The 27777-nt window shown below is 38.3% G+C and overlaps 1 long non-coding RNA gene across 1 annotated transcript in view; it reads left to right on the top strand.

Annotated features, from left to right (window-relative positions):
* LOC135329168 (uncharacterized) overlaps positions 1–23754 on the top strand; it is a 35828-nt gene extending 12074 nt beyond the window's left edge. Inside the window, exons 2-5 of the long non-coding RNA XR_010390495.1 lie at positions 3704–3910; positions 14609–14814; positions 18399–18592; positions 22284–23754. This is a non-coding gene — a long non-coding RNA (uncharacterized LOC135329168). The remainder of the gene's footprint in view (positions 1–3703; positions 3911–14608; positions 14815–18398; positions 18593–22283) is intronic.
* Positions 23755–27777: the final 4023 nt, after the last annotated feature.

Genomic DNA, 27777 nt, shown 5'->3' with positions numbered 1-27777 from the left:
GCTGTTAATTTATTTATTCTTGTTTTATTATCAAAATGCATGGTAGCCAGACGTAGACTGACTGCTTCTTAGAGAATACCGTTGAAATTAGCTGGTTTGCCCAGTGGAGAGAAAAATGAAGTCTCCACAATTCCACTTTGCTCACAGTATTTCTAAGTATGTTTTTTCTATTGGAAAGAAAACATTTTGACTGGTTTGAAGACTTAATATGCTCCTTTCCACTTTTTATGACTCAATAATTAGAAACAAACGGCTGCATGATCTGTGTAGCTTGATGAAAGTCTAGTGCTTCTTTGCAGTCCCTCTTGAGGTCAGGAAATAGAAATGTCTTGCTGGCAAACCAGTAAAAATACTTGTGCAATCATTTAGTAACTGTAGAAAATAGTTTATCTGACTCAGGCTCCTGAAATTAAATGCAAATATTTAGCAGTTGCTTGTTCTGAGACAAGCCATTGCTGAGCAGTGTTGAACCTGGTGAGACTTGCCTCTGGCTTTTTGTCTCTCACTCAGTCCCTCGGTGTGTGGGTCACTGTTTGCCTATATTCTTCCACTTTGAACCCATTGGCTAGTTTAAATTGAAGTCTGAAAGATATTACTGCAAGTAATTAATATAAGTTTCCTGAAAATAGATAGCCAGGTTAAAGAGGGAGTCTCTACTAATGTACCCTGCTCCGAAAGTAAAAGATGTGAGCTCTTTTATTATTAGGTGCCAAATAGTCTCTTGTGAAGAGAGATGGTAAAAGCACACCTGCAAGGGAAGGTTCAGTCAGATCTTGTACCACTAAGGAACCCAGCCACAAGATACAAATTCGTAGGAAAGCAAAACTCCAGGTGATCATTTAATGACTTGTCTCCTAACTTCATCCATGGTGTCTCTCTCTTATGCATTGACTTTTTTCTGTGGTCAGTAAGTTGTTCTTTATACATTCCTGCCATTCTCAGACTTTTAATACTGCCACGACGTTTCAGGGGAGGCAAAGGTATTTTTACTTTTTTGTGGATGTGAAAAATAAGCAGTCACATTTTCATTCATATCTGACCCAAATAACAGGTCAGGTAAATTCTCTGGATTCACTTCCCATGCAACTGTTTCAGGATCACAGCTGCTCTTGGCTGAAAGTCACTGGAAAGTGCCAAGGCACTTGATCACAATTCTTATTTTATTTAACAAGGATGTTTTCTTGAAGGTTCCTTAGATTCCAGCAAAATTCCGTGAATATTTCTTGGGAACAAAAGCTTCCCACTCCTACCTAATAAAAATAGGAAATTTGTCTACTGGATAATGTCTCTTGTTTTCCCATGATTCACAAGTCAGTTAAAACAAAATGTAAGCAGATGAAATCGAGATTGTCACTAAATTAATAGAAAAGGAATTATGCAAGAAATCACCCAGGACCATGAAAAGAGAACAGAAGATGTTATGGTGTTAAATTGCAAATGTCTATGAGAGGTATTATTTCAACCTGAGATATGCTAGTTATGCTTGAGCAAAACAACTTATTGCACAGAAAAAGAGGTTTTGCATCACCTCATGTTGCATGTTGGTTGTTCTGCTTCTTAACTTTACTCAGCAGTTTCACCAAAGTGAGAGTTTTGGTCTTGTGATGAAATACAAGCTTTAGTAGGAAACATCGTTTCTGTGCCCCTGCACAGGTTCGTCAAGATACTGATCAGCAACTAAAAGACTTCCCTGCTAGTGCTAGGCTAGTAATAACAGCTCCAAGACTGTTCTCAAGACTGGACCAACAAAGCATCCAAGTTAAACCTTTTAATCAATTAATGTTGGAATAAGAAAACTATGTTTGGTGTGAATTACAAGGTGTAATTCAGATTTATGGGGGTTGAGCTGGTTGAGAATTGACTTAAGGTTGATCTTAAATATTGCTAGTTGAGTGTATGCTGACTGTCTTTGTGCAGGAGATGTTGAGTTACTCCCATGGTTAGCTATCCGGCTATTTAGTGAAAACAGGTTCTCTAGTTAAGAGCTAGGCACTTGAGACCTTCATGTGAACCTTTCTGTATGTATTCTTTTGTTTGGCAACTTCTTAATGAAAAAAATCCTGTATTTCTGTTGTGCTCAAATTGAATGTCAGAAGTCAATCTCTACTTTTCAAAATTTAACCCGATTTCTTGTTTGGCAAAGTTGAAATATGTGTAGGTATGGGAAGAAGTATTACAGATTTGGGCTTGACACCAAATTAAAATTAAGCAATTTGCTGACCTACTCTGCCTGACATATTCTGACTATATCCTTTTCAGGGATAAAAAGTGACAAGGAAAATTCATTAGTCACAATGCAAGGTGAGCACAAAATAATGGAAATAAATTATTTTTTTTAGTAGAAACAGAAACTTGTTTTCAGCTGAGTATTTCTATACTCCATAGCAGAATTCTGTAAAAGGTCTGAGAAAAAGCATTCCTGGAAATGGGAAAGAATTTCTACTGTACATTATTTACATCCATCATAAACCAGCTTTAGACTTCTGCTGAAGGGTTCTATGTGATGGCTCTATTTCCTTTTAAAATTATAACTCATTTATGCCTTTCTTCTCCACTCATGGTTCATCTGAAGATACAAAGTTTGTGACAAAAGGCAGGTAAGGAGATAAACTGAGCAATGATTAGATAGGAAAATTCAAGATAAAGAAGCAAATATGTTGAAATATTGCAGAAAATGAGTATGTACTTTCTAGAGACTTCATCTGGTGACCAGAGCTACTAACATTATCAATGTGTAAAGAGGATGTAGAAATATCTTCAAACATCTTTGAAAGGATAGGCCATATATTCTTTAATTGCCAAAAGTACCACTGCTAAGGAGTGTAACATTATAACAAGTATTTTTTTTGTTTCCATGAAGTGTTGTTGTTTGATTCGTTTTGCTTTTTAATCTGTGTAACAGTGAGTATTGAATAGTAAATGAAAAATGAAAGACCCGATAGTTTATTTCCAAATATTGTTATAGGATCTGAAAAGCAAAGATCTGAAGCAGAGATGAGCTGGATAGGAAAAATATTTAAGTAATATGTCAGCAAGAGGTATAAGAAGCTTCACCTATTAATAAAAATTGACTGAAGATCTCTAAGGATAAAAAATGATGAAAGCTAGAATAGCGTGAGTAATTCAGCCTGTCTCTGTAGTGATTTTAAAGGCTGAGGCATAAATCAGTGATAGATATTTTGGGCTTATTCAGAACAATATTTTTATTACTAAAGGGAAATAAAAGACAATTGTTGGGTTTAACAAAACAGTTAACGAGATGAGACTAGTTAATGAGTATTTTGGTTTTACTTAAAAAGATAGCTATACTTTGAAATGGCTACACTTTTCAACAAAATTTATTCTGTTCTTAAAAAAAAATGTGGTGGAAATATGCTTAGCAATGCACAACACAAACTCTACAGACAGCCTTGCCTTTCAAAGGACTTAGAGTTTAATTAGTGAAAATATATGATCCTTAGGAGGTGTGCTACTGAAAATTGGTTTAAGCCTGCTGTGAGGTTGGACAGGAACGGTTTTGTGTTCCACTAGAGATTCCTTTATCTGGTTCCTCTTTTGACTCTTTAATGTCATGGTTATTTGAATTTTGTTTCAATTGCAGCCCATTAATTTGCTGTTGAGTCTCTTTTCATAACTGTGTTTTTCAGATTGGAGAATTCACAGTGATAATGGTCTCTACCCTTAGATTTTTTTCCTTAAACAGGAATGGTCTGATATCCTTTCTTTGCTCCAGTCAAGATGATTTGTGCTAATGTGCAATGAGAGAAATTCAGTGTTTTGCCACACATGGGGTCTAAGATACAGCCTGCTGAAGCGAATAGGATGCAACTGGCTCAAGTGATCTTCAGGACCTCTGAAGCGAAGATGGTGGAAACCCAACATGATGCAAGCTTCAAAGTTTCGCTGCAAGGTAAACCACTGTACTAGTGGTATCCAATGTGCAAAATGTTTCATGATGTTCTGTGAAGTGTATGTACTGTACTTTCAATGCAAACATGTAATGAACTCAAACTGACATGAAAGAGGGTAGCAGCTTCTGCTGTTATTGTCCAAGGGTTCCTTCTCTCCACTTTTTTGGACAAGTAGACCTGACCTCTGAGAAGAGTCTCACTGGATAACTTCACTAAGTAGGTTTGAATTCCAACTAGAGAGGAACAAAATATGTTTGCTGGACAATGAGTGATACATTCGTGTTGTAGTAAGGGATCATATTAATCCTCGCATAAGAAAAGCACTTCATATCATTTATCATTTGGAATCTTATAATAATAGTTTTGAAACTAATTGGTTAAAGAGATATGCCATGGTCTACATTATCAAACTGTGCAAGGTATAATCAAGTATTTCAGCTAGCAACATGCATGGTATAATGAGAAATGGTTCTTTAGACTCCAATTTATAGTTGTTTGTTTTATTATTTTGCCCTCAGGATAGAGTTTAAATGTTTAACTCTGAAGCTTTTCTAATATTATACAAAGCACATAACAAAGCATAAGGCATCTTTGCCTAGTTTACAGTCGCATTTTTAATTAAATGTTTTTCCTTTTCATTTCAAACTGAAATTAAAAAAAAAGAAAAGAAAAATCAGCATTAGGAGGCTTAAACTGCACAAGCTGTCTTTCACATTAGAGACAAAAACTTTCACTTGTTTCATTGCAGATGATCATGTCTTTCATTTTACCTAAAGGCTATTTTAATTTGTTGAGTTTTTGTACCTGAGTTCATGGTCACTTATCACTTATCTAAGCCCATCCCAGATTCTAATGAATTATCTTCACAAAGTTCTTGTCAGGGAGAAGAATATGATTTATTTACACTTTATGGATTGGAACAAGGCACATCAGAAGCAGTAAATATCTTTGTGGTTCTGGTGTTGTGTTCAGTGTTGTATGAAGTGACATTTCCTCAACTCCAGGCAAATGCCAGTGCCACAGAACTGGTGTTCGGTCTTGCTGTGCTATCAGCTTTTGTACTATCAGAACATCCATTAGTATTCTGACAGAAGGAACAAAATTCACTAAAAGTTTGGACTGCTTTTGCAGAATTGCAGTGTTTGGCAGACTGGAAAGGAATCTGCTTACAGGCCCAGGTTCAGGAAATCATCTCTAATAGCAGGACAGTGACCTGCTGCACCAACATCAGAGTGGGTGCAGGACCAAGGATGCCTTGGTGTAACCCTTCTGCTACACTTTTTCCTCTCTGTCTCAGTTTGCTCAAGCACACACTTCAGCTAAGCAGAAGAGGAAATTGGCTAGGTATTTTCACGTAATTTTTTTTGGCAGCAATGGATCCCTGAAAATGGTAGTGCTCTTTTTGCAGAGTGTGAACCTGAAGGTGTAGCTCCAGACAGAGTTAGAGCATGCCTCTGACTTCCTATCACTCTGTACAGACACAGACATACATGCCTACAGTCACAATTACATTTGTTTGCATATGAAATGCATCTTCAGTAAAATCTGCCCACAAGCTTGCTAAATTGAATTTTGAAGCTGGCTTGAAGCTACTTGTAAAACTTCATCTCCTCGTCCATTGCTTGGCCAAAACAGAATATCGGATATACATAATATAGAAAATGGAATGAATATGGAACAAAAGTCTTGCCCTTTGCTGAACTTGGAACTCTTAAATACTTGCATACTTTATTAAAAATAAGCATATAAACTAGGTGAAATAGTTCAGGCAAACAAAGCCCAAGCTGGAGGCAGTAAGTTAGAAGCAAGCTACTTTTCTCCTATTCTAGGAGCTGAAATGGAAAATACTGGCTTATTTTCAAGAAACAGGAGCCTAATTCTTACTCCATTCCTAACCTAAATGTGCAGACTCACCAGTTCATCCAAGTCATAGATAGGCAACGAAGTGTCTAGGCACTTTTTTGGTTTTGTATTGTATCATTCAGTCTGATGTGAACTGATTTGTTTGAGGCTGAACTTCTACCTTGCCCTCCAGATTTTAGAATTCCTGGATTTTCAAAAAGTTTGTTCCTGGTCATGAACTCTGCAGTTCTACCATCCATGGATGTAAACTGTTTGCATCGTTATTTCCAGATAAAAGATCCATTACTTACAAGTAATACATACATACATATGTACATACACACACACACACACACACACACACACACACATATATATAAAGAGATTTTAGAAGAAAAGCAGTAACCTGGATCCCTCTAGAGGCCATTTATGTAATATTCAGTAGTGAAAAAGGATTCAAGTTGTCTCTCAATTCTCTGTCAAGGAAGCTTATCCATCTCATGTTGTTACTTATTACCTTGCCAGTATGCTTTGGTTGGGGGGCGAATACTGCATAATTATTGAACTTTTTACTCCTTAAACCAATTCAGATTTAGAACTAAGTAATGAAGGAAGAGTTTCAGTGTGTATTAGTTCAAAGTTTTAAATGAATTCCTGTATGCACATGTCCTAGAAGAGTACTTTTAGAAAATGAGTGTTTTATGCGAGACACTGAGGCACCAGAAGGATAGGTTTCCATTTGCAATACCATTGCCAAGGAGCTAATTAAACAGGACAGACAAAGAGGATACTATTACTTTCCCATCTGTGTGCACTTTTCAGCAAATGCCTATGTTGGGCCTGATTCTGATCTCAAGTGGAGTGCCATTACTCCTGCATATGTCTGAAAAGTCAAGTCTTAACTGTAAAATACAAGAGAGGTCATCACAATGATTGAAACCCACGCTCAATTAGTCAAAATGTGAATAGTTTGGTAGGAAAGAAACAATTCTCAACACAGAAAAGAAATGAACTGAGCTTTCAAAACTCTCTTCGTTGCCTCTGGGATAAATGTAATAACCAAATCCCAAATTTAGGAATACACCCAGGTTATGATTACGTTCATACCAGTTGAACACTGTATATGATAAAGTTTCCACTTCAAATGCTTCCTGGGCCTGAGAGTTTTGCTGGTGCACTGGCTTATTCAGGACAATCTGCTTATTGGGGTGTGCTCACTGATTTAAAGGATAGAAATAACTCCAATTTAGCAGCAGCGCCTGTGAAATGGCAAACTTTGAATGTAGTGTATGAAGTACTAGCTATGTTCCATAATCTGTTCTCCATTGATTGAAAAACCTTGCCACAAAAAATCAAATCAATTCAGACAGCTAATCTAAAAAATCAGAATGTTTTCATAGTGAAGTTGGTAAAATTCATTAGCTAAACTTTGCTGCTTATGATATATGCACCTTCATATAGTTTGAGTTAATGATATATAAACAGTTTATAATTAATGTCTTTTAAAATATTCATAATTCATCTCAAGTTCTTGTCCTATTTCTCCTAAAAGTTTATCATTCATATCTCGTTCCAGTTAGAGTCCTCCAACACTATATTATTCCACAAGATCCTTCCAGGCATTAGAAATTCAATTTTAATTTTTTAATGAAATGAATGTGAAGAGTGGTATACTTTTATATTCACTTCTGGCACAAACCAAAATTGTTTTTGATCATTAATTACCTGCGAAATATCCTGTTGTACACCGTGAAATGTAATTTCATCCACATTAGTGAACACTGATTATGTACTTTTGAAGAAGTGTTGGGTAAAATTACAGGCCATATTCAACTTTGCTGTAAAGGTGAAAAGAATAATGTTGTGATAAAAGATAAAGATGTGGGAAAATACTCATGAAGGCAATTTACAGAACAATTTACCAAGAGCAGCATATTTTTATGCAGCATTAAGCTGTCTTGAAACGATTTCCATAACCTGTGTTCACATGCTAAAATTGCCCAAACCTAGACAGATCATGCATCATCTAGACAGATTTTCTGACCACGAGGTGTTGATATGTCAGACTTCAATAATCTGGTGTTCACAAAAAGTACTGATGGTGTCAAGATCTTACCCTTACTTTCACGCTGGAGCTGAGCCAAAAACTATCGACAGCAGTGGGAAGGCTCCAGTTGCCTTAGCATCATTCTGCACTCTGCTTCACCACTTTGCTTAAGTGCCGCTTTGCACTTTTTCCATGTACTTGTTCATGATAGAAGTTTCATTTCAAACCAGGACGTATATCCGAAAGTTTGTGAGCTGTCAACAGGTACTTTTGAGCAATGTAATTCTTTTATTCTGGGCTGCTCCTCTAGGCAATTGATTTGTTGCTGTTTAGTTTTGACTCAGTAATTAGGTGGAAAACAATAACTCAGATGCTGCATCTGCCAGTAAGTGGAGCTCTGTTAGTCCAGGAAGGTGTGTCCTCACCAGGAGCCTTTTTTTTTTTTTCTTCATGAACTGAAGCTACTGTAGAGTTGGTATTCCATTTTTCTTGAGCCCTTTTTCAACTTTGACTTTATGTTCCAATTCTGTTGGGTTTATAAAACAAGAGGATGATGGCTAAAATGGAGCAAATTCTAAATTATAATATTCGTGTGGAGATTTTATTCTTTTTCTCTTTGACAGCCAGCTTTTGAATTCATTCCTTCTGTCCCTTAGAAGAAGGAGGGATTTTAACATTTTAATCTTATTCCTAAGAAATATGTCTTTGTGTTTTTGGTAAAAATGGTCTGGTTTACTTTACCAGAGTGAAGGGTTGATGTCCTATACTTTTCACAATATGAGCTCATTGCCCACTGAGGTACTTTTACAGTAGTAGTTCCTAATAGTGCAAAATGTCAAACCAGTTGGGCCGTGATCTAGTTTGTGGTTTTATAAATGGTTTACAGTGTAGGACTTCTGAAAGAAACACAACATATAATAGAGAACGCAAAAACAAAGTAACAGCCATCCTCCGCTTGTGGAGGCTCTTTCTCAAATTGAAAGCTAGAGAGGATCAGTGGATCTAAAAAAGATGTTTTCTTAACAAACAATGAAAAGGGATCTCTATTCTTACAGGGAAACCATGAAACAAGGGGGAACACTGTGTTCACAAGATGAGAGGCTCATGCCAGCCTTCCGCGGTACTTTCACTCACTGTAACCTACTATGTTTCACAGCCTCTGCAGAAGCAAAGCTCACCTGTACTTTCCCTCAGGCCTTCAAGGGATTGATTATTTTTATCTTTTTTTTAAAGTACAAAGACTTGCTTCATTTAGTTTTTAGAGGCTTTCAGTGGTGCCTGTGAAATTCACTCGTATTTCCAGAAAAATACACTGGTATATCTCTGCAAGATCACATCATTTTATTGCTGGTACAACATAGTGAGGCCGCATTTCAGATCACTCCCAAGCAAACCTGGCTTTTGTTCCATACAAAAGAGAGGTCCCCCATAAACCACGGCTCTGTTCAGAACCACGCTCAGGGACCGCTGTCTTTTCCAGGGCAAGGCAGGCAGTGAATAGTTTCATGCAATCAAACCAAAAAAAATGAAACTTCCCTGAAAGCCCACCATATCACTGAGGCAATAAGCCTCAAGGCCTCAGTAACTTACACTCCTCTCAATTGTGTGTGACTTCGTTAGAAGATTCATTAGTTAACACTAATGAGTGCTTGCCTACATGCTCTTATCTTCATAACTAACACGCCAGCACTTGTTTCAGAGCATTACAGCAACATTACATCAGTCTACATGGCTAACTGTGATTTATTATTCTGCAAAACAGAAGCATTGTAAAAAATTGTTGGAATGGATGCTGAGAGGAGAAAAAATGTCAGAAACTGATCTCACATATTTTCTTAAAGAAGCAACCATTCAATGCAAATAAAGGTCCTTGTATATTCTTTGCTTTATCATTATACTCAGAAATACTATCTAGAGCAAGCTGTATTTTACAACCGTATGTAAAAATCCTCTGAAAATTTACATGAGCATCACAGGAGATGTCAAAACTCTTTAAACTGAAGGTCGTTGTCTGACAAATTACATGCCCCTATGTCCAGATATGGAGAAAGGTTTCATTAACTTCAGTGGAACCATTCAGATGCTTCAAACTGAAGAAGTGTTTAAATGCTCTGATGGATCAGTGCCTCTTCCCGACATGTGTTATACCAAGATTAATAAAGTCCAACTGAACTTGAAAGACAGGGTCATACGGCTATAATTCGTAAACAGCCAGGACACATCTATCATTTTAGGACAACCTTTCCATTGATGTGAGTCAGAATGTTGCCGGCTTAATTTAAGTAGTGGATTATTTTGTAGCTTTCTGCCTCTGCATTGCAATCACATCTGGAGAAAGTCTCTCAAAAGAAGTGTCCAAATTGCTGGAGCCGTTTTGAATCCGCATCCCTGCAGGAGCGCCTGTAAGTGCTGTGCTACAGACAGCCACCTCGCTGGGTAATCAAGTGCTGAAAAAGGGAGTGATGCTGAAAGCACTGACTGGAATTAGCACTCATCACCAAAATGCCTGTTTATAACTAGCTTCCTATTTTAAGGGCTTAAATGAGGTACACACCTTAAAATAGCCTACTCCACAGGGCAAAGACCTACCTCAACAAAAGTTAAAAGAAACAGAGATAAGACAATGATGAATTATTCTGTCATTTCTCTTTAGTAGCTGAAATACACTGTTTTGGTAAGTGTATTGATTTTTAAATCAGTATTTTTGCAGGTTAGGCTATCAGCTAAATGTAGTCTCTGGGTGTGTTGCAATTCTTATCAAAGATAGTAAAATTCACTACCCAGCAGAAATGGCTACTTTGTACCAGGCAGATCATGGAAAGCAAATGTAACTGAGGTCAACTTTGCCTGTTCTTTTGAAAATTTTCCTGTAGGGACTTAGGGCAAGCATTTCTGAATCCTTTGTGAAAATAAAAAAGTTTGTAGGAAACTAAAGAAAATAAAAGGATATCTGAAAGTTCAGTCAGGAGGAAAAATGTAAAAGAGTTAAATATTTCCTATAAGCTTGCTACGAATATAGTGGACCTATAAAGAGGAGGACTGGACTGACCTCAGGCACAGTCAGTTGAAAGTAGGAAGAGGTACGATATTTCCAGCTTCAAAACACTGAGCATTCACATTTGGAGAGTTCTGCTATTTCTTTAAACAGTGGTTATGAAAACACATTCATAAATAGACAATCTGAGATCTATCAGTAAATTTCACAAAAGTGTTTTGGATCCATTGCAGAGATGGGACCAAACCTGATGTTTAAGTTAGATGCCCATAGTGGTAGGTTAGACTGACTATGGATATAGCCACTACCTTCCTACCGTTCTGTCCTGTAAGCAGTCAGAGTTGGAAAAAAAGAAAAGATGTTTTCTTCATTTGGAAGAAAAAAGAACCAACAAATGAGCTCTTTCTGCCTTGCTTACACTTAGGGATTCCAGATGTCCGTTTATATTACCGCCCTCCAGTTTTATTTTCCAGCACTGGTATGATGCTTAGAGAATAGTTTGAATAAGCAATGTAAAACTTCAAGTGAAAGAAAAGTTCATTCTGTAAAAACAAATATCAAAAATAAGTCAGTAGCCTCTTCCATAAATACTCCTTTGTGCTGTTCCGGTAGTGCTAAAGGTTATTAAAGACCCGAGAAGAGTCCCCTTGGAAAAGGGGAATCTTCGCCTGAGCGGCATCGCTCCACAACGTATCATAGAAAGCAGGGGTGAGGTGAAGCAGGTATGAATTCCTGCAAAGCATAATGAAATGTGGAAAGAAGAGAGGCAGAGTGACGACCTCAAACGGGCTAGGGTAGAGGTGAGCGGGTGCAGAAGGCTCCCAGCCAGGTCCACCGCATGCTGCTGTCCGGAGCCCATGCTCCCTGCCGCAGCCACCCTGCACAGCCGGCTGCCGCTCCCCAGCCTGCGGGCCAGGAGCTGCAGAGTCCTTGAGCTTCGTAGTGAAGCAGATCTGCCAACAAGTGCTTTGCTTCTGACAGAGAAATATCCTTTGGTACATTTATATTTGTATTAAAACTTTTTGCACCTTTCATTCGCAGCTTGCAGAGCTGCGATAAATTCCTAGTTAAAATTCTAAACTATCTAAAATGCTGAAAAAAAAATCTGTTCTCCTAAACATTTTAATGCATCTCTCTGGAGTGCTGATGTTGCTAGGGTGACCGTGTGGTAGAGCAGAGAGCAGGGGAATACAGGCTCTGTGTGTTTTGGGGCAGACGGCCTGTAAATTTTTCTTTACTGCACTTGTCCCCATCCAAAACGGATCTCGTTTTAGACTGAGGGGCTCTTTGACTGTCTCTAGAGTATGTGTCAGTGCCTTTCTTGATGTGAGCTACAGGAGCTTCAGCCGTCACAGACTGGAGGCTGCAAACCCGCTCAGGTAGAAATCTGCACTTACTTTGCATTTTATTTCCCTCGGTACTGTGTGGGAAAGTGAGACAGCGTATCTGAAGAGATACGGCTTCCCAGGAGAGGTGCAGCCTGACTCCAAATGAGACCAGAGCCTGGATTCACAGGCAGCATCCAGCAATGTTGGGATACCTTTTATATGTGCTACACAGCTGATTTCTGTAGTGTATCTGTACTGACCAGGTTTTTTGCCTAAGTCCAGACCCGCTGCACAACAGTTACCCGTCTAGCTGAGGTGTCATTTGTCCAAAAAGCCAAACATACACAGCATGGGAAGGCGTCACAGAGTGAGATGGAAGAGCTAAAAGCCCAACGGTCCCCTAGTGAGGCTGCTTTGAAGCCAAGAAGGGCTAATCTGAGCTCGGTGCAGTATTTCCACTGGTATAAAGTGCAGGCCAGGCTGGATTTACTCTGTCTTAAAGAAGGGCAAGTGCAGATCATCACTGTTGCATCTGGGGGTTTCTTTGGGGCTCAGAGCTGGGTGCTCCATTTGCAGAGGGACTGCACATTTGAATCCTTGGTTCTCAGTTACATCCAGAGGTTTTTCATTTGGGTTGTACTTATTTTCTCCTCTAAGCTGTAGTAACATTGAAATTTTGAGAGTTAATCACCCAGAATCATCTGTGTGATGCACTAAGTCAAATTCCTGCCAGCTCTGTTTTCATTCAGGAGTCACTATGGGATTTTGATGCTATGAAACCCAAGCTGTAATCTAAGCAGAGCTGAATTTCAAGCATCAGAGTAAATACCTCTGTCTATCTGAGCTTAACCCATGAACCTGTCCCTCCTGCAGCTCCAGTGTAAACCCCTCTTCTCTCTCCCACATTCAGCACAAAGCATTTTAATCATGTAGCAGTGTGGTCTTGTAAAGCATACTCTTATCGCACAGGCATGTGAAGCGAGTCGAAGATGGCAGTGACTCTGCTGGAGATGTGGTTTTAAAAAATCAGCTTTTAAAAACTCAGAATAACTGTACTTATAGCAAATGTGTTGTGCTGAATGCAACTTAGGCCCTGGGCCTAGTGGTGCAAGGGAAGAGTTTGTTGTTGCCACTGATGGGCCTGGGAAATAAAGATGCTCCGAGGAATCCTTCCCGCTGTCCTAGTCACGGAGCTCCTTGAGGACAGGCTCAGCACCACAGTGCCAAATGGGAGCGGTGCGCAGTGGTGCACTGAAAGGAGCAGCTTCAAGCTGCTTTAAACAGTCACAGCTAAACAAGTGGACCTCAGCAAGGAGCCTGATCTGTCCCCTTGTCACAAGACACACAATGTCTGCAGGAAAAAGGCACTGTGACTCACTCTGGGCTGGGTGTCATGACTTGCCTTCGCATTGTTGCAAAAAGCCAGTTCTTATTTGTGCCATGTAAATTTTCAGGCTACAGTAGCAGCTGTACAGTGCCTGGCTAGTCACATTGCTGAGCAAAGGTTATTGCTTCCTGTGGTAAATCAAGGGGTGTATTACGCTGGGAAAATGTTGTTTTGCGTAAACAGCCTTCCTGAATGCTCACAAGACAATCTCCAGCCAGTTTGTGGGACAGTTATCCTGTGTTATTCCTCATAGAGGAACTCATGACAAAACCACAACCTAAATAACAAAGGAAAACTGGGAACAGGCTCACGTAGGATTCGTATTTCCGATTCTGAGGCCATTATTCAGTCAGGTGGAAAATTGTTTTTCTGTTCTTGAGTAGTGTGTAAAATAAATCTGGGAGTTCATTTGCAAATGAGGAAAATAATGTGAGAGTACAATGAGATGAGCATGAAATGGCCCATACTGAGTAATTTTGCTTATTCCAGGTATTAGTATTCTGTCTGTTTTTGGAGTTCTTCCACCTTTGCTTCATTACTCAGCAGGACAAAATTTTTTTGCCTTGGTATTTTAATGTCAAAATTGTTCTGTATACTTTATGCTGTCTGTCACTTAAAGGAAGATGGAGATTTACGTGGAATATATTTTCTTCTTTCTGGTTGATCTTTTTAATAAAAATCTCTGTCCAATAGCCAAATATAAATATTATTCTTGCTTTAGTGCTGATGATTGAAACCACTAAACTAGTGGATATCCCTATGACACATGCATATCACATTCTGGTTTTAATCTCTGAATACGTGAGCACTTTTTTTACCCTCCAAAAAGATGTAGTTGTCCAATAGAAGAAGTTTTGTCCTGCAGCTGCTGTCACTGCCATTTTCTCATGTAGTAAAAGTATATGATTCCAGTGGTGCTGTAAAGTTCATCATTTCTGAAAGTATTTCTGCACATGCTGGACTGTAAAGTGACACTTGCCAGGTGGTTTCTGTGTTCAAGTACATCTGCTCTGGCTGTCATGGTAACTTTTTCTAATTGCAAATGCTGTTGGTCATGGGCATGAGTCTCCTCTTACTTTCACTATTGACATGTTGTAGTATCTCCTTTCAAGTGAAATGAATTATACCACTGTCAGTGACATGGAAGTACTAATGCAGAAGTAGCCTCTGAACTATTAAGGCAACAGTGCTGGCAGCACAGAAAAATGAAGTTTCTATAGCCTGCTCTGATGCTACGCTGAGAACACGGTGCTCAGGATGGGATAGAGGAATTTCGCACTGTTTTGTGTTGCCTGTGATTTAAGGTAAGAGAATCCTACATTATTGAACACCATATCACTTATTTATGCAATGATTCCATTCAGTTTATTTGCACAAAATATTTTGCTTTATAAAATAATTGTTGGAAGAGTATTAGATGAAACTTTATTCATTTGTAGGTATATTTAGGCTCTTAAAAATTTAAGGTAAGTTTGTTTAAAATGCCAGAGTTTTAAATGTACTATTTTAGAAGTACTGCAGGCCCTTGGAAACTTACAGTTTATGGCTATTCAAAGAAAGGTAGCCTTCTACATGCTTAATTTAACTGCTGGTCACAGGATTCATCTTCTTCAAACTGACAGTTTTCAAAAGTTTATCCAGCTTGTTTATCTAGACAAAGTAGGGACACAGCAGGTAACTGAATAAACAATGGTTTAGTTAATCTTTCAGTATAGTTCATTTGTACATATGAATGATAACCTCTTTGACAGACACTAGTTTCAGCTCATAAAGCAGTGTTCAGCTACAGGGACAAAAAATGGTTGTTTCAGTCTCCATCTCTGCTCTACTTCTGGGGAAAGCACTATAAATCTCATAACTCTTTTATAGATGATATGGAAATATTACAATGCTTGTTTGAAAGCTGAGATTTTACAGCCTTAGATCTTCTGTTTAATAGTAGCTTGTCTTTTGCTCTAGCGTGAACTAGACCCTTTTCATGGGGGAAGGCAGGCTGGGGCTCCAGACCCAGTTTGCCCAGCACTTTGACGGGCTCCCCAGGAGCGCTGGGCTGTGGGCAGAGCAGTCTCACTGCGGGTGTGGATGTCTGCTGCCCTGGCTATGTGTGTGGACACTGACAGACATTGGTTGGGTTGGCAGGGTCAGATGCAGCATCAGAGGAACACGGTTGTGTTCATTTGCCTTTTACCCTGTGGACACATGGCTGGGAAGAAGAGAGCCCTCTGAGCACCCAGGACTTGGTCATTCCTGCTTTAGTCTAATAGATAGTTTCAAGCTTTGGGGTTGTGGTTTTGGTTTGTTTTCTGCTTGTTTGTTTGGATTCTTTCTGGTGAGGCAAACAGAGCGTTAGTAAAGTGCAGATATGTTTTGAAAAACCACAATAAAATGAAAGAAAATCACAATAATTACAAAGGCTGAGGAAAGGTCAAAGACAGCGTTGGTCAAAGTCATCACTCAGACTTGGTCTGTAGTTTTTCTGTGGTGCATCACAGGTCCTCCGACTTGCCCTGAACGCTGCCAGTCTTGTTTGCTTGATTGTCTTTCTCCAAGTCTCAGTCTTTTTTAGAAGTTCTGAGTCCACAGCTGCGTGAAGAAATACTATACAAACAAACTTCACAACTTCATATTAAACAAACAGTTGTTTTGATCCTCAGCTAGGCTGAGATAGTCAGGCTGAGAGCTTAAAGCCTCCAATTTTTCTCAGACTTGTCTGACTAGTGCCATTTCTAGGCTCCAGTTATTTTTACCATCTTAAATTGTTCTTTGACGTAGATTCCAGGAAAAAAGGCAAACTTGAAATTATTGAGAAACTCAAGTTCCTGTATCATTGACACAGGTGATCTAGCAAGATGGGAGATTTGACTGGAGGATCATAGGAGTAAGTAATTTAGCATCAAGTACGAAAAGATCTTCTCAGGGAAGTTCAGGCTTTGGTGCATGGGATTTTGGATATGTTCGAAATGGTTATTGGATGTGCAATAACCTTGTAACTACATAGTATCCCTTTCCATTTTTCAACTCCATTGATAAGGAAATACAATGAAGTTCTAACTGCAAAGAGAATTTGGCTCAGTGTTCACTGAAATAAGAAAAACATCAGTATGATTTTGTCCTTATGAACTGACCTAAAATGTGACAGAATGTCATTGCATATGCAATTTACTTCATTTAGCAGCAACAAAAGATTATCTAGAATGAAAGCAAACAATTCAGGGTCATTTGCAAAGAGCTAGAAGGATGATTAGTGTAGAAACTCCCAAACAGGTTGAAATCTCTCAGTGTTGTTCAGAATGCTGGATGCCCGATCCTGTTTCCTTCTGTTCACATCTGTTTACAATCTGTTTGCAGACTGTTCTGATTTATTTTTGGAATGTGACACTAAGCCCTAGATGTGTTCATGAATGCTCTGAGAAGTTCACTTTTCAAATCCTGTGTTACCAGACACAACATGCCACAACTCTCTGATCTTGTTCCCTTTCACTTTCTACATTAGTTTGAAAGATATTCTCCTGGCTCCTCTGCATTATGTTCGTTGGCCTTTTACAGAAGTTCTGTGTGCCAAACTCTTTTCACGTAATATAATTCAATCCATATGTCCAGTTCACATAATTGAATACAAATCTCTGGCAGATGCTCACTGAAAATCTAGCTGCCACTTTAACATTTATTGTCCAATGTAGTTGAAGAGATTTTTGCACGTGCAGCTTTAAGTTTGGGGATTGGAAATAAAAGCACCTTCTTTCCTCCTGTAGATTTAAAATATTTCCTAAAGTGTTAGCTCCCAGTTTTGGGGTTCATGGTATACTGTCCTTGAAATGAGATGTTCTGTTTCCTCAGTTCTTCCTGTTTTCAAAGGGAAGGCTAAAGATCCCAAGATATCTTTTCAGAACGTATGGAAACTCCAGCATTTTGTCTAATGTCCCTCTGTCCTCATCCAATTTGTCTGAAGCATGGACTGGATTGGCAGCTTGCACTTGGTTGCTGCTGTTATCTCTTATTATTCTCTTGCTTGCTGAGGTGCTTGAGCCAGGAGAAGAAGGGAATCTGCAGGTTTTGTGCTCTGCTCTTACTCCGTCACTTTTTAGAGAAGCTCAGCTTCTGGATCCAAATTGGCTCCACCGGTTTTCTGGTTCTGCTTTAGACAGAAAAAGCACAACAAGTTTTGAGCTTCTACTACCGTAAAGTTCCCTTATCTGGAGACTACCATTTTGGTTTATACACCTGTGGAAGAAAACGTTATATTCTCCTGCATCCTTGTTCTGTGACCAAACTCTAAATGAAAAATGGAAAGATCAAACACAAAAAGACATATACACAGTGTACTGCACCGAGCTTTAAAAAAAAACAGACTCTAAAAGCTGTGTCTAAGCTTCCAGGAGAAGTTGTGAGGCAAGTCTCCAAAGATACTTCATGAGAATATGTGCTCATATAGTAAATTAATTTCAAAAAAAAAGAATTTATCTTCTCTGGAGATTCACGTGGAATTGAATGCAATTGAATTAGGAAAACGAGAACAGGATACTCAGAAATTCTTACCTATTTAAAAGCTGCACTAGGCACTTTCTATTTTAGGACTAGATTTAATTGCACTCTGTAAAATGCTTGGGCAGGACAGTCATTTTCTTACCAGCAGGTAACAGCAGTTCCAAAAAATGTGCTCGCTCCAATGCAGCTGAAGGGACTGTTGCTACTTAGAAACCAGCATAGTCATTTATCAAAATAAAAAGAAGAAACTGTTATATAAAGCAATAATTTTACCAGACAAGTATTTTGAGTCTGTCTAAAACAGATGATCAGAACATATTACACAGTTCTTTGTTTATTGTCTCCATAAAAACTTGGAAAAATACATGTCTGGTCAATTTCTTTTTATTTTATTTTTTTCCAGGCACAAATGTGATGTTCATCCTAAAGTGGTTATTTTTAAAATCTTTCTAGTTCTTGCAACAATTTTATCTTGTCTGTTCCTAACTTATGCTGCAATACTTCAAATATGTATCTCGTCCATAAACAACAGTGCACTGAAGATGCTGAAAATGAGTGAATAGTGAGGGGAAGTTTTGCTGGAGCTGTTGTTCATTGGTAGGTATGTTACTGCTAATAACCATAGCAACTTGTTTAGGATGACCTGAAGAAATCTAACAATGACTAATAGGGTGAAATTAAGCAAAGTGAAATTTAAGCTGACTCTTAGGGAAAAAAAAAATCTTGATGTTACATCCTGTTAAATTACATAACAGGGCCCTAGGGAACAGGTGGATGTTTGGAGTCATTTAGAACCAATCTGGATGAAGGAATTGGAGATTCTGCTATAGGAAACTATTTTGGCAGTAGGAGGGATCTGTTGATCTCATATCGAACTCAAATAACATGAAATGTTGATGTTACAACCCCATGTGCCTTGCTGAGTACCAGTAACTTTCTCATTTGAAGTGACGAAGTATACAGCATGTGCCTTTCAGAATCAGCACAGGAAGCCCATGTTCGCTGGTGGTAATACCAGGCTTCCAGAAAATATTATTTGAAGTTAGAGACATTTGAGAGAATAAGCCACCATCATGCTGCCTTAGCACATATAAAAATTAAACAACTTTCTTAAGCAGAAGTCTGAAAGTAGAGGTCAAGCAGACAATTTTCTCCTAGCTTAAGTAAATGAGGGAGAGGAAATGATTTAGTTAGAAACTTCAGTTTGAATAACCAGTTTTTGGTTAGAAATAATATAATAGTCGCTCAACTAGTTATTTTCGGTTGGTATTGTTTCAGAGAGGCTGTGAAACAGGGTGCAGTGCCCTGGTGCAAAGCACTGGGCCTAGCATTTGTTGTGATCCCAGTAAGAAAGGCACTCAGACTCTGTGAGGTTTTGATTAAAATACCATTTTGGGAAGCTAACACATGATGGAAAAAGAGGATAGATAATCTTATGCCCCTTCAGGTGCTGCAAAGCCCACATTGCGCAGCATGGGGCAGACCTCCTTACAGGGCACAGCACACAGCACAGATCCTGTCTGTCAAGCGGTTCTCTGGCATTTTGGTCTTTAGAGCTGTCATAGGATTTTCTTAGAAGAAAGCAATTCTATTCTCCATTTGTACTGTCAAACAAAAGGGTGTCCGTGTGAGAACTTACTGCATCACTTTACGATGAAGATGAGGACATGCAGGTAGTATAGTCACCAGTACTGCCTGGCAGATGCCTGCAGGCTCCTCTGTTACAATCAGCCAGCAAAGTTTATCCTGCGGCCGAGGGATGTGTGTGGCACAGCGCAGGCATGAGGCCATGCACACGTGCAGCACAGCGCAACACGGTCCAGGCTTGCACCTGAGCAGGTTAATGTCTGCCTGGGTCACTAACCCCTCCATAGACAGTACTCGTCCTGTTAGGATCACTGCACAGGGAGCGAGCAGAAACATAAATTGAAATTCAGATGTGATGTTGGATGAGTAAACACAAATACATTGAAAGCTGGCAAAATGAGGTGAGACAAATTTTAATAAGATATACTGCATTTACTTTACATGGCCTACTTACTGGTTCCAATAAGCTGGTTCTTCAATCCCTGTTATGCTCAATTTAATTTTGCTTGGTTGCCTTTGCTCTCTTGCTCTTTTTAACAGGGATACATTTTTTAAATGGATTTATTTGTGACCTCTGCTACCTCAAATAGATGAGGACTTGCAAAGCCATGCTTCAGTCATCCCACTCCTTCATACTGTTACAGTGGCTGAAGAAGTATTTTCTGACTTCAATCCCAGTTATTTTTAGGCTAAAGCAGTGACTCAGCACTGCTTACCCTCTTCCTGGTCCTCCCACAGGAAGTGTATCAGTGGCAAAAAGAGGATGCTCTAAATTCCTATATCCTGCAGTAATCTTGGTGCCTGTTACAGCAAAGGCATTGTAATCAGTTTGTAAGTATTGAAAATATAAGATTTTCTTTGTATCAAATCTGTGCAAATAAAGCATTATAGAAAGAATTTGGAAGGATCTTTCCCCATTTGCTTGAAATAACAAACACAGAAACAAACAACAAACAAGTAAAGAGCTTACTTGACTCCACATCTGGGTAAGTTACTCATGTCCTTAAAAGACAGTGATCTTTTTTTGTGGCATACTCACAAATGATACCTTGCACTGTCCCCTGGTTAGAAATGAATTTTTTTCCATGTTATTTTGAAGAGTGAGATGACAGTGAATCAAATCCTTTCAGTGAAGAAGCTGGTAGATGTTCTGGACATTGCCTCGCTTGAGTGATCATATGATTTTCTTCTGATGAACCCATGCAAATCACTTTATAGAAATTTCCTTCTAAAACGTTTTGAATTTAGTTAATTGACTTTTAGCAGAGAGAAATCCTAAATGGCTTAATTTCCAATTCATACTTGCCTAGGTCATAAATAAGGTTGTAATCTAGCTGCTGCTTAAAGCAAGATTAACAATAACTCTAAACACTTCCATGTAGTGAGGTTAGACTTTGTTGAAACTGATGGGTAGAAAAACTGCCTCCCCCTCTCCTTATTTGCTGCCTTCTGTGCTCAGCAGTTGGAAACCAGTGGCCTATAAAAGTCTCTTGGAGATCCCGAGGTGACACGTAGGAAGCAGCCAAGTGTCACAAGTGGTCTCTGGTCTGAGCACCTTCTCAGGTCCCAGCAGTGCAACTTGGGTGGTTCTGGACCTGCTTTTACACAGCACCTCTTGTAAGGAAGCTTCATTGGCTTTCTGTAATGCCTTGCATTCATAAAAAGCATAAATGGTAGAAAGCCACCTTGAGCCTTCTTAATGCCTATTCAACCCTAGGCTGAATACAGCTCACCAAGGCAGAGCTCTCTGTATTGAATAATGCTACAATGAATACTTTGAACTGTTTTCTGAATACTTTTAGATATGGTTTTCTGGTATATGGAGGAATAATTCTTTCTTTCTTGTTATCAGTATAATCCACGTGACAGTTCTTCATATTTCCTCTTACGTGCTTTTAGCTTCAAATCTGCACAAAAAATATGTGCAGTTGCTCATCTAGGATTAGGTGGGGAAAAAAAAATCATTCTGCCTTTGAACCGTGCTCCACCTACCAGGGCTCAGGGGAGCTCCTCAACAGCCCCAGCTCACAAAGACAGCAAAGACTCAGGTTTTCTGCAAGGCACCCTGGTACCCAGCAAGCTGTGCAGTTTTCTCTGGTCTACAGCAGCGCAGAAGTGGCATTGACTTGAAATACTCTATGGCCATTCATTCATTAACAAGAAATAAAAATGGTTTGTTACTCAAATAAGGAAATTGAACAATACACTATTATTGTTAATTCAGTAGCTTCCCAGCCAATTTCTAAAATATTCATGTGTGCAAAATTAAGTGATTTAACAAAATGTGAGTATTTTCTTCCTAAAAAGAAGCACCAGGAAAAAAACAAATAAACAAAAAGCATAAAAAAAATCCTCAACATGTATTTAGAATGGCCAGGTTAGTTTACAAAGTTTTGTATGTATTTATGCATTGAAAGAAATACAAGGTAAAAGCATCTACTGTAAGACTGAACTTGTTGACTCAAATCAGAATTCTGAGAAGAAAACAAAATAAATACTTAGATTTTGCCAGACATAAATTAGTGTGTAATTACCGGTATCTAACAACATCTCTTGGTATGAAATCCTTTGAAGAGACTTTCTGTACTTTTATGAATTGATTTTGAAAAAATTCCAGCTCTCACCACCACAGTTATGCCAACAGAAACTGTCTGTACATTGGAGTAGTATTAAGACAGAATTCTTGTGTTTTGCTCGGCAGTGTTAACATCATCTACCCGTGTCCTCCTGGATCCCAGCGGAAGTGATTTTCATAGGCATTGAAAAGTTGTTATGTTGAAGATAATGCAACATTTAACTAAATGTCACTTAGAGTATTTTCTTCTAGTTTTCCTTCTGTAATTTCCTTTCTTTGGCCACCCTTCTGCCGCGTTAGTTATGAAGACACTTCATTCTCAGAGCCACCAGATGAGGATCCTGAGGCAGAAGTTTGAAGGAATAGTCAGACCACCACTAAAAGAACAACATATGGACATTCAACATAGCTACTTCTAGTTTGCCTGTTTGTTTCTCTATCCTGCAATATTCACATACCTCCAGTCAGACTAAATTGTGTCACATATTTTTCCCTCAGAAGAAACTTTTGAAGAAAGTGTACCATCTTCTGTGATTGTTTGCTTTACACAGGCCCTTATTGGAGGTCATAGGTGATTTTTTTGTTTTTTGTTTGTTTGTTTGTTTTTCCTTATTCCTCAGATCTATTTAAAAATCATGTAGGTCCTGCAGATCTTCCATGTCCAGATTTTCTCTGCAAAATCCAGAAACACAATGCAGACATGTATTGTTTGTCCAGGGATATGGAAGGCAAAGGAACCGAATGTATATCCAAACTGTTCCATTTTTCAGCCATGGTTCTTCTATCTCTATCTCTAACCTAACTTGTGACCAGTACCTATTGCACAGCTCTTCATTCTTCTGCATCCTTCGATAATATAATTTTGATATTATTTAAGAGGCATTGTCCAAGATAGAGTTTTAATTTAGCTACTCTGACTTAAGACATGCAGAAGATATACAAGCAAGCAAATGCAAGCAAAATGTTGGGTTGAAAAAAGATTCTTGGCTCAGCAGACACTGTTTAATTGCTTCTAGTTCTTTGTTTGGAATCGAAAGCAGACATATAAAACTGTGATTCCCAGTGTCCTGCTGGCTCAGTCGGTATCAGATGGGCTTTAGGGCTCAGCCTTGATGCTTCCATGTTGCCACCTTCATGGAGAAGCTGGTAGTGGCTATGCAAACTTCAGAGTTTGGGGTTGCTCAGAAAAACTGTAGGTATTCCTGTACATCACCAAAGTACTAATGACGAATGGAATTTGTGTTCATTATGAATTTGTTACAAATGGAGTTCATATGGAGTACTAATTATGAGTGGAATTTCTTCTTCTGAGAATTCTCCAAGTCTAGGAAATAAGTGGTATTTAATTGCAATTTATAGCTGGAAATTCTTCATTCCAAAGATCAGGAGATGAAGCATTTCTGTAATAAAACTGGTCTTTGAATATGTGTTCTATTGCACATGCTATTTTTTCCTTATTAGGAGAATTAACCTCTAGTATTGAAGAATACCTTAAGCAGTAAAACTTAAAGAGGGCTCTAAAAACACAGTATTAAACAGGACATATATCAGTTTAAATGTAGTAATAGGTTTTTTAGTTAAACTGTTTATTACCATTCATATTACAATTTTATGGAAGAATAAAAATGTCAGTTAACTCTGTGCCATCTAATTGCAAATTGACATGTTAGTCAGAATAATGAAGTTCAAAGAACATACATCTGATTGACCAAACCATCTAAAATTTAAAGATACTTGAAATTAATCTAAGAGAAAACAACATATTTTAAACAAGTCTATGGAAAGTTAATATAGCTGAACATAACTAGGTTAAGAATGGTTAACTATTAGATTACAAATTGTCATCTTAAAGAATAAATAATAATAAATCTTTATCCACTGGGATTGTTTATAGCAAATCTTCCACTGAAATATACTTGGTTCCGAGTAATTCAATCTCTTCAATAATAGGTATAACAAGTATCTGAAAGGTAATATAAAATCACTGCTAGTAAAATTTGCCAATGACACAAAAGCAATAAAGTAGCAAAAAGTAATGGTGATAGATCAGCTCTACGGATCAACTTGGCTGAGAACTTGGCATAGTTATTTAAACAACACGGATTATGGGCTCAGAGCAAGAATTGTCGGGTACCAGTCATTAGCTTGCATGCTGAAAGACATTAGACGAGATGAGCATTTTCTGGCTTTAAAGTCTATGAATAATTGTGTATTATTTAGCACAATAAAAGTGCCCTCTGTCAGTCTATACACCAGATGTCTCTGTAAACGATTATGAAACTATACTCCATAGAGGACACTTTTTGTTTTCCTTTGTTTTTTGCAAGTGTGTTTTTATTGCTTTCAAGATGTGTCTCTTACTACTAAGATCTGCAAATCTGCAAAAACTACTTTTGTTTTTTAAACATTTTGGGAGAAGTATACTTTACAACCTATGCCAAAGGATTCTGTCTATTAACTTTCAGTCTTGCACCACATTCTTGTGATTGTTCCTCTTGTTGCTTTTCCTTTCTGCCACTGTTAATTTCATTATCTGTATAAGTAAAAAACATTAAAACCAAATACATAGCTTTGTATTTATTTTCAGTAGAAGTTTGCTAAGCTTGGCCATGTTTTGACACAAAGAGCCTCCTATATTCTCTTTTGGGGAATCCTCCAAATTCCCTTTTTGTCTCAAATTTTGCAGTTTTATCTGTCCTGAATTTTGATTTGAGTCTGGGGTTTCAAAGGTTCCCAGAAATTTGAAATATGTAGGGCTGGTTTTCACATTAATATCATATAAAAGTGCAAGTTTCACATGGTTTCAACATGAAGCCACAAATCATATCTATTTCACTTAAGCCTGATCCCAAGGCAGCCATAAGAATCTACAACCTGTGATGTGAATCATACCTTATCTACTTATTTTTGAAACCTTATAAGTTTTATGTAACCTTCAGTTTTATTATATATTTTCCGTTAAGTCTAGTAGTTAGCCTCTGGCCTTGCCCTTGCTGAAATGCAACTTTGCTGCAGACTTCACGTTGTGATGACTCACTCTCTGGAGATGCCTTTCCTTTTCATGACAACCACACCGTTGCTTAGTCTTTGTTCTTCATGACATATTTCATACTATCTAAGATGCAAATTCTTTTACTGGGCTAAGCTAAGTGCTCACCAGCTGAGACTAATTCCTCTGTGACCTTAAGGCAAGACACTTAAGTTGCATACAGCTAAGTTTCTCGTTTGTAAAATGTGAATAGCACCACTTCATTTATTGCCTAAGAAGGCAACAAGAAAGCTTTTTACTTGTGGCACTGTGATGATGCACACTGACGGATATTAGTGGTCATGAGGAAAGCAATAAATGAGTACTACTTTACCACTGAGCAATTACTTTGTACAAGTCCAAGACTTTGTGAATTCTCTACCTAGATACAGTGTTCCAACCTCTGGGCACTTATCTAGACATTTACAAATTTGCTCATTATTACTTCAAGGCAAACAAACATTCATTTCTGTTCATTACTGAATCTACTGTGTGAAGAGTTCAGTTCTTGAGTGCATTGCATTCAATTTGCTTGGTGGCTGGAATAAAGAACTGAGTCCTTGAAGGCAACGGAGAGCTATCTGTCAACACATCATTTAACATGTCTTCAGGAAAACTGTGAAGTACACAGCTCAGCACCAGTGTGTCCATTTTCTGGGAAATGCCACATGGATATCACCATGAATGGGCTGCAGCCATCTATAAGGAGTACTTGTTTTCTGAGGTGTAAGCCTGATGAATATATTTAAGGTAACAATGTGGTAATGATTTAACAACAGTATTTTAATAATCGATATTTATATCTTTCAGAAGGGTGTTGGCAAACACAATAGGCAAAAATTTCTTTCATAACTGTGAGAAGGGAGAAGCATAAAGGGTATAGTGCCTACTTTACTTGGGGTTTTTGATGTTTTAGTATCATTGCCAATCTTGAGTACTAAAGCTATAAAACAATTCTATCTGCATCACTTTAGGGGGTGATGTTTTGATTCATTTTTCTTTTTCTTCCAAGCTGCTCAAAAATGCAGTTCATCCTCTTGCTGATGGTTTATGATTTGAAAAAAAAAATTTTTGAATAGCATCACTTACTATGGCTCCTTTTCCAGGGCACACCTCATCTCACATGCCGGTAACTACTTCCCACGAAGGCATTAATAAGCAGCATGCTATTATATTTCCACCTGTGTGCAAATCAGAAAGTGCTGAGCAAACCGCACAGAACATAGAGATTGATTTAACTTACAATTTGTCTGTAAAAGCTTGTAATTGTTCAGCATGGTATATATGTTTACAGAGCACTCCTAAACCTCACCACAACTTAAAGTTGTGCTTTGAAGGGCCTTCAGAGTAGGACAAAGCTTGTGAGAATCTGCAGTTACTCACACCAGGGTTAGGCGAGGGGGTTTCCTCTCTCTCCCCTTAGTTACTGACTTTGAAAACCTCAAAGGATTTCTTGCTGGAGAAGAGATTGAAGAGATAACAGAGATTGAAGTTTAATGCAAGGAGATTTCTCTTTCATCTTTTTTAAATGTGTCTACATAGTGGTATAGAGACATCTAAGGCTTTTGCAGTCTAGTTCTAAAATAATCGTGGTTTGGTCCTTACATTTTTTAACCAGAAAATTTGCTGAGATAAAATTATCATAAAATAATATTCTTATAATTTACTATTTCTTATAATTTGCTATAGCTAACAAATTTAAACATATCTTTAGAATATTATGCTTTACAGAAAGATTTTTGCAGTATGCTAACTAGAGGGATAACGTTTGCCTGTCAGAAGTACTGGCCTCATCTACGCTGGTGAGATCCTGCTACCCACCAACAAGCCATTTCCTTTGGCTCTCTGTGCTTTGGTTAAACAGGGGAAATAAAGCCAGGCCTGAGCTGTCTAGAACAGCATGTTGCCTTTCCCGGACAGATTCCTGATCCGGAAAATTAGAAGCCTGAGACAAACTGTAGCATGCAGACTACCCTGAAAAAAATACATGGTTGTCTGAACTTGGTTGTTGAACTTCCATTTGCTCTCGGTTGAGGGGCTCTAGTTAACCGACACCCTCATTTAGTGCTATTTGAGGTTCAGCTCTTTTGTTTTTCTTTGCAAGTTTGGCTTCACTTGGGCGATTCACTTTACATGAGACCCAGAAAAAGAGAAGTTTGCTATTGTATTGCTCTGTTATTGCTATATAATGCCATCCATCATAGATTAGACAAAAAAGATAGTATGATGTTTCACTATTTGGGTGCAATGATATTCAATAGGCTTCTGGGAGAGCTGTGCGGTTGAAGTCAGAGAAACCAGAGATTTTCTTCTGACCTTTCTCATGTCCCTTGTATAATTGTGGTTCTTAAATCTTTTCAATTTTTTTAAGTGCTAGAGTGGGAAAACAGCTTCTACCTCTATAAGCCTTATTTAAGACAGGTAAAGGGATATGGAACACTTTGGTATCAGGTTGCAAGTATCTTGAAGAACAAGGAAAGGTTTAAAAGTTGACATAATTTGAGTCTTTTGTTTGAATTCAGATGCGCTGTAAGTAAATTTTTACTGCTTGAAATCAGTAAAGTGGAACAGCCATGAAACGTGTCAGTGACC

The sequence above is a fragment of the Dromaius novaehollandiae genome, chromosome 9, assembly GCF_036370855.1.
Source record: "Dromaius novaehollandiae isolate bDroNov1 chromosome 9, bDroNov1.hap1, whole genome shotgun sequence".
NCBI classification, from domain to species: domain Eukaryota; kingdom Metazoa; phylum Chordata; class Aves; order Casuariiformes; family Dromaiidae; genus Dromaius; species Dromaius novaehollandiae.
The sequence above is the reverse complement of the archived record's forward strand: the minus strand, read 5'-3'. Positions and strand labels throughout refer to the sequence as shown.